The sequence below is a fragment of the Bos taurus genome, chromosome 1 (genome assembly GCF_002263795.3).
Source record: "Bos taurus isolate L1 Dominette 01449 registration number 42190680 breed Hereford chromosome 1, ARS-UCD2.0, whole genome shotgun sequence".
NCBI lineage: Eukaryota > Metazoa > Chordata > Mammalia > Artiodactyla > Bovidae > Bos > Bos taurus.
The window spans coordinates 43409336-43416737 of NC_037328.1; the positions used below are offsets into that span (position 1 = coordinate 43409336).

At 37.5% G+C, this 7402-nt stretch overlaps 1 pseudogene; it reads left to right on the forward strand.

The window, feature by feature from the left end:
* The first annotated feature begins 389 nt into the window (after positions 1-389).
* Positions 390-6550, forward strand: LOC100137965 (hsc70-interacting protein-like; annotated as a pseudogene).
* The last annotated feature ends 852 nt before the right edge of the window (positions 6551-7402 follow it).

The following is a 7402-nucleotide window of genomic DNA, read 5'->3' on the forward strand; positions in this document are numbered from 1 at the left end:
GAAAGGTTGTTTATTCATGATCCAAATGCATGCTGATATCTCATTTGGCCCAGATATTCATATTCCTAGATATCATCTTGATATCGGGCCCCAAACCAACATTATGCTGGGAGACTGAATTCCTCAAATTCATTCCTTAAGTATTTCTACTCTATTGGGAAAATTTACTTCTCCCTCCTTCCCTACCTTCAACACTCTCTAGATTACAAAGTGAACAGTTTTAAAAGAGTCAAATGGAATGGAAATGGAGGAGTGGGATTTTAGGCATTCATTCCTTAGCAAGACACCCAAGAGGCCTAAGAATTCCAATCATATGAAGCCCTCTCCACAGCTGGGCTATGGTGATGATAACAGAGAAATAATTTCAGAAAAACTCAATTGGAAAAGATACAAAAGAGAACAATTCAGAAAATAATAAGAATGATTAATGGGAAGAAGATTAAATCAGATAAAAAGGGTATAGGGTTAAAGGTTTGGGTTCCAGAGGAAAAAAGTACCTATATTTTTTACTATTAATAATTAATTGTTAATAATTGGCAGAGTTTAATTTGGAGTTCTTTAATAAACTGTTATAAAAATCTTTCTAGCCTCAATGATTTTAGGCAAAGTAGGGGCCATTCAAATGGAGTTAAACCTATGATTTGCTTCAAGAATATAAAAAGCCACTTTAAACAAGATTCTGGTACATTGTCTGATCCTGAAAACCAAATACCAGTAAGAGGACTTATATTAGTGATTAAAAGTGAGGTTAGATTTAAAGAAGTTGTCATAGGTCTTAAGGGTGATTGATTATATACTGATAAACCAAGAGAGCTTAAAAGGATATCTATTCCTAAAATATGTTCAACCAGTACTATAAGTAAATATAATATTTTATGTTCTTTTTATGCATTGGATTTATTTCCATGATTTTACCTCCTTAGTGAAAGTGTTGATTGAACCATTTGAATAGATCATGAAATAGTAATTACAGTCTTAGAGGCAAATTAAAGACATTTATACAATAGGAATTGTAATTATACATTGCAAACTAAGAATGGATTTTTTTTTTAAATTAGGCTACTTTTGCCCCAATAAAAATCAAAACTTCTCTCAGAATGTGGTGCTTTTAATTCAGATTATCTAATATACCAAATGTCAAATTTGAATAGTGTTTTAGACACTAAGGTGTTAATATTTGAAGGTGTTTTAAGTAGTATTAAAAACCAAGTTATTTCACTGTAAAATGTGTTTAGGATAATTTTCACAATTAGGTAGGCTGTCTGATAGCATCAAGTACTGGCTATTCACTGCTGCTCTAGATCTGAACGACAAAATGCTAAGGAGTTCTCAAGTATTCTCACTTTAAATTATGTTCCCAATCAAAAGTACGAGAAAATTGACTTAGGAGCCTTTTAATTTCTTTTGCCTCAATAAAGCAATATGCTTACTGTTGGATTTTAAAAATTATAGCTAAGCAAGGAAGTAGGGAAGAAACTACTCAAAACATGATCACTCAGAGAAGGGCATGGTTAATATTTTTGTTTGCTTTCTTTCTTCAGAGAAGTGTTCTCTGTGTGTTTGCATGTTTACATTTTGTTGTATAATGTTTCTCCTCATAAGACAATTTATTAGGAATATTTTTCAGCTATTAAGTATTGATTTCAAAATAGGTACACTTTGAAGACCAATAATTATGGGAAGAATACTTTCAGAGACAACCTGTTTGGATTCAAAAGGAACAATGAGTATTAAAAGGCAAGAATTAAAAAAAAATTAACTGGAGGATAATTGCTTTACAAAGTTGTATTGGTTTCTGCCTTAGGACAACATGAATCAGTCATAAGTGTGTGTGTGTGTGTGTGTGTGTGTGTGTCCCCTCCCTCCTGAGCCTCTCCCCCACACCGTCTATCTCACTCCTCTAGGTCATCACAGAGCACTCAGCTGAGCTCCCTGTGTTATACAGCAGCTTCCCGCTAGTTATCTACTTCACACATGGTGGTCTACATATGTCAGTGTTACTCTCTCAGCTCGTCTCACTCATTTCTTCTCTCTCTGTGACCACAAGTCTGTTCTATGATAGGCCACATCTGTGTCTATTCCTGCCTTGCTGCTGCTGGGGTGCCATTGCTTTCTCCAATTCCTGCCTTACACATAGGTTAAAAGGCAAGTGTTGAAACCTTCTCAGGGAACCTTTCTTCATGGTTATTTTGGCTACATATTCATGTGAGACAGCGTTCTGCAACCTTTTTTGCACAAAGGACCTGTTTCATGGAAGGCAATTTTTCTTTGGACTGGGGGTGGCGATAATTTGGGGATGATTCAAGTACATTACATTGATTGTGGACTTTATTTCTGTTATTAGACTTTGGCATTTAATCCAATTTACATCCACCTCACCCTAGATCATTAGGCATTAGATATTAGAGGCTAGGGACCCCTGATTTAAGAGACTTTACCCAACGTTGGTGAACTAGTTATAGGAGACATATACTTAAAGGTTAGAAGAAGCCTGATTTACTAAAAACTGTGTTAACCTGGGAACCAAGGGGCCTGGCATCTAATCAGGGATCTGCTGCTGCTGTTGCTGCTAAGTCGCTTCAGTTGTTTCTGACTCTGTGCGACCCCATAGACGGCAGCCTTCCAGGCTCCTCTGCCCATGGGATTTTCCAGGCAAGAGTACTGGAGTGGGTTGCCATTGCCTTCTCCGAATCAGGGTTCTAGTGAGTAACAATCAGGCAAAGGAATTAACCTAGATGTCTTTGTTTATACTGTGAGCCTAACCCTGCCACTCTGATTTTATATACCATAAATAAAATAAATAAGGGTTACTTGACATGGATGATTCTGCATAATTTAGTTTAGAAATCTGTTCAGATTATTGTCATTTTTATGAGGAAAGCTGTGACAGAATAGGGATTCAAAGATTTTTACATCTATCTGAAAAAGCTATTCAATCAACCTGTTCCTTGAATCTTAGAAAACAATTTTTACAACATACCAGTCACTTGATACACCTACTTTTTTCTGTGATTCAAAATTGTACAGAATTGGACTAAATGCCAAAGTCTAAAAATGTAACCCTTTAGAAACAAGTAATTGAAGCTAAATTATTTTGAGGAAAGACTTTGTACTAAAAATATCAGTAATGATAGCTTATATCTATTTCTTTTTGTGCAGCTAATTTTTTTTCTTTGAATGGTTATTCAGAATTTAGAATCCCATCTGTGTCAGTAACAAAGTTAGTTCACAGAAGGCTTTATTGCTGTATTAAAATTTTCTCACAGATGTAAAAGTTGCAGATGGCTTTGTTAGGTGGGGTAAATGAGAAGTTATAAAGGAAGGAAAAATTTGCTTTGGGATAGTCCCACCTACTGAAGTTTTGATAATATAAAGTTGTGAAAAGAGCCCTGAAGAGACATAATTAGTGTGTCTTTTACAGTAGCAACATGCAAAGCCCTCTAAAAATAGAGGAGAAACTCATCTCTTTTAAAAGAAGATTTATTCAATAACTTAGCTTCATTGCTTATAAGAAATATTCCAAAATTAAGTCCCTTCTAACTTAGTTTAAACCCATTTTATCTTGTGAAAGATCCCCTGGAGGAGGGCATGGCTACCCATTCCAGTATTCTTGCCTTGAAAATCCCATGGTCAGAGGAGCCTGGCAGGCTACAGTCCACAGGGTCACAAAGAGTCAGACACGACTGAAGCAACTTAACATGCACACACCCATGCACATCTGTGTCTGTGAACAGCTGGCTGCCACTCACTGAATACAGTCACTTTGTATATTTAAAGACTGGCACATGCAGAGCTACGCGTGAAAGAATGAAATTAGGACATTTTCTAACACCTTATGTAAAAATAAACTGAAAGTGGATTAAAGACTTAAATCTAAGGCTGCAAACCATACAAGCCCTAGAAAGAAACATGGGCATAACACTCTCTGCAATAAATTGTAGTAATATTTTTTTGGGATCTGCTTCCTAAAGCAAAGGAAACAAAAGCAAAAATAAAAAAAATAGGGCATAATTAAACTTTAAAACTTTTGAACAGCAAAGGAAACCATGGACAAAACAGAAAGACATCTACTGAATGGGAGAAAATATTTGTAAATGATATGACTGGTAAGAAGTTTATATCAAAAATATATAAATAGCTCATACAACTTAATATAAAAAAAAACCAATTAAAAGATGGACAGAAGACCCAAGTAGACATTTTTCCAAAAAAGATATACAAGTGGATAATAGGCACACAAAAGATGCTTAACACCACTAAGCATTAGAGAAATATAATCAAAACCACAATAAAATACCACCTCACACCTGTCAAAATGACTATCATTAAAATATCTACAATTTAGAGGACTTTAGCAAGGATGCAGAGAAAAGGGAAACATAGTACACTATTTGTGGGAAAGTAAGTTGGTACAGCCACTATGGAAAACAGTAGGGAGGTTTCTCAGAAAGCTAAAAACAGAGTTACCACATGACCCAGCAATTTTACCCCTGGGTATACATCAAAGATTCCTGGGTCAGGAGGATCCCCTGAAGAAGGGCATGGCAGTCCATTCCAATATTCTTGCCTGGAGAACTCCTTGTACAAAGGAGTCTTGTGGGCTATAGTCCACAGGGCCACAAAGAGTCAGATACGATTAAAGCAACTTAGCATGTATACATCAAAAAAAAAAAAAAAAAAAGTAGAAACAATAATTCAAAAAGATCCAGGTACTTCAATGTTCATGGCAGCACTATTTACAGTAGCCAAGACATGGAAGCTACGTAAATGTCCATCTAGATGAATGAAGAAAGAAGATGTGGTACATAGTATACAGTGGAATATTATTAAGTCATTAAGTTCAGTTCAGTTCAGTCGCTCAGATGAACCACATGGAATGCAGCATGCTAGGCTTCCCTGTCCATTACCAACTCCTGGAGCTTACTCAAACTCATGTCCATTGAGTCAGTGATGCCATCCAACCATCTCATCCTCTGTTGTCCCCTTCTCCCCCTGTCTTCAATCATTCCCAACATCAGGGTCTTTTCAGATGAATCAGTTCTTAGCATCAGGTGGTCAAAGTACTAGAGTTTCAGCTTCAGCATCAGTCCTTCCTTGAATATTCAGGACTGATTTCCTTTATGATGGACTGGTTGGATCTTCTTGCTGTCTAAGGGATTCTCAAGAGTCTTCTCCACAGTTCAAAAGCTTGAATTCTTTGGTGCTCAGATTTCTTTATAGTTAGAAAGAATGAGATAATGCCATCTGCAGCAACATAGATAAACCTGGAGATTATCATACTAATGAGGTAAATTAGACAAAGAATGCCAAGTATTATTACAGTATCATTTATATGTGGAATATAAAAAATGATACAAATGATCCGCCTTCCTGCAACAAAACCATCAACTGAGGAAAGTGATCTAGAATTTGATAATGATGGTGTGGTTGAACCAGACCATAATGCTCCTCAAGAAATGGGAGATAAAAATGTAGAGATAACTAAGGAGATGATGGATCAGGCAAATGATTAAAAAAAAAATAATAAGTGGCTGCCATTGATGCTCTAAATGATGGTGAGCCACAGAATGCCAATGAGTCATTTAAAGATGCCGTCAAGCTAACCCCTTGTGTGGCCATTCTGTATGCCAAGAGAACCAGTGTCTTCATCAAATTACAGAAGGGAAATGCTGCCATCCAAGCCTGTGGAAGAGTTATTGAAATAAATCTGGATGCAGCTCAGCCATACATGTAGTGAGGGAAAGCACACAGACTTCTGGGCCATCAGAAAGAAGCTGCCAGTGATCTTGCCTCTTCCTGTAAGCTAGATTATGAAGATGCTAGTGCAGTGCTGATGGAAGTTGACCCAAAGGCCCAGAAAATTGCTGATACTGGAGAAAGTATGAGCAAAAAGCCCAAAGAGTGAGAGATCAAAAAAAGAACAGAAAGGGTTAAGAAGGCTTGGGAAGAACTTGAGAGAGCACAGAGGGAGGAAGAAGCCAGGGGACAATCAGGAGCTCAGTATGGTTCTTTTCCAGGTGGCTCTCCTGGGGGAATTCCTGGTAATTTTCCTGGAGGAATGCATGGAATGGGAGGGGGGCATGCCTGGAATGCCATGAATGCCTGGATGAAAGAAATTTTTAGTGACCCAGAGGTCCTTGCAGCCATGCAGGACCCAGAAGTTATGGTGGCCTTCCAGGATGTAACCCTGCTGCTAAGTCGCTTCAGTCATGTCCGACTCCATAGACGGCAGCCCGCCAGGCTCTGCCATCCCTGGGATTCTCCAGGCAAGAACACTGGAGTGGGTTGCCATTTCCTTCTCCAATGCATGAAAGTGAAAAGTGAAAGTGAAGTCGCTCAGTCGTGTCTGACCCTCAGCGACCCCATGGACTGCAGCCTACCAGGTTCCTCGGTCCATGGGATTTTCCAAGCAAGAGTACTGGAGTGGGGTGCCATTGCCTTCTCCGAGGATGTAACCCAGAACCCTGAAAATATGTCAAAATATCAGGGTAACTCAAAGGTTATGAAGCTCATCAGTAAATTGTGGGCCAAATTTGGAGGTCAAGCATAATGCCCTTCTGACACATAAAGTCCCTGCCAGAGGAAAAGCAACTTAGATCACCTAATGGATGGTGCAATAAAACAAACCAGTGTACTTCTGACCTTCTCATGAAGAAAGTTGGGGTGCATCGAAGATAATCACTAGGCCCTCTGCCCCAGATACAGCTGAAAACATTTTACAGTGGTTTGCCATTAGGGTGTTCAATTCAGATAATGTTTTCCTATTGTTGTGGAATTCTATGGTGATAATTAAATTGTTCTATATCAATTTCAAAAAAAAAAAGAAATAAAAAACTTTAAGCAATTTTTAAACCTTAAATACCTGTGGCGGATTCATTTTGATATTTGGCAAAACTAACACAATTATGTAAAGTTTAAAAATAAAATAAAATTAATTAAAAAAAAGGAAAAAAAATAAACCTTAAATAGTTAAAACAAATTAAAAGGTGTGTTAAATCCTATATTTTTCCTTACTAGTCCTTTTTTTTTTTTCCTTTGAATTAATTAGGCAACAAAGATACTTCAGTATGGAAGATTCATCATTCAAGTTTGAGTGAAATAAAGCTTTAGCAGCAGGAGGAAAAGATAACATTTAAATAAAGTTTGAGTTGGACATGTAGTCACTGAGGCATTTTGATTTGTCTTCGTAATTGCTTGTTATTATTATTTTTAATGATTGGTTTCTGTAAAACTCTTGGGACCACCAGTATTGCAGTAGGACCGGGGTAGGGCTTCGAAGTACTTGGCAGGGCAGTGTGAAATGAACATGTCTTCTGCCATGTTAACCAACAAGAAATGTCAAAGCCATCAGTGATTGATTTCTGGCCTCCAAATGTGAATGAGGGCTCCCAAAACTGTGATC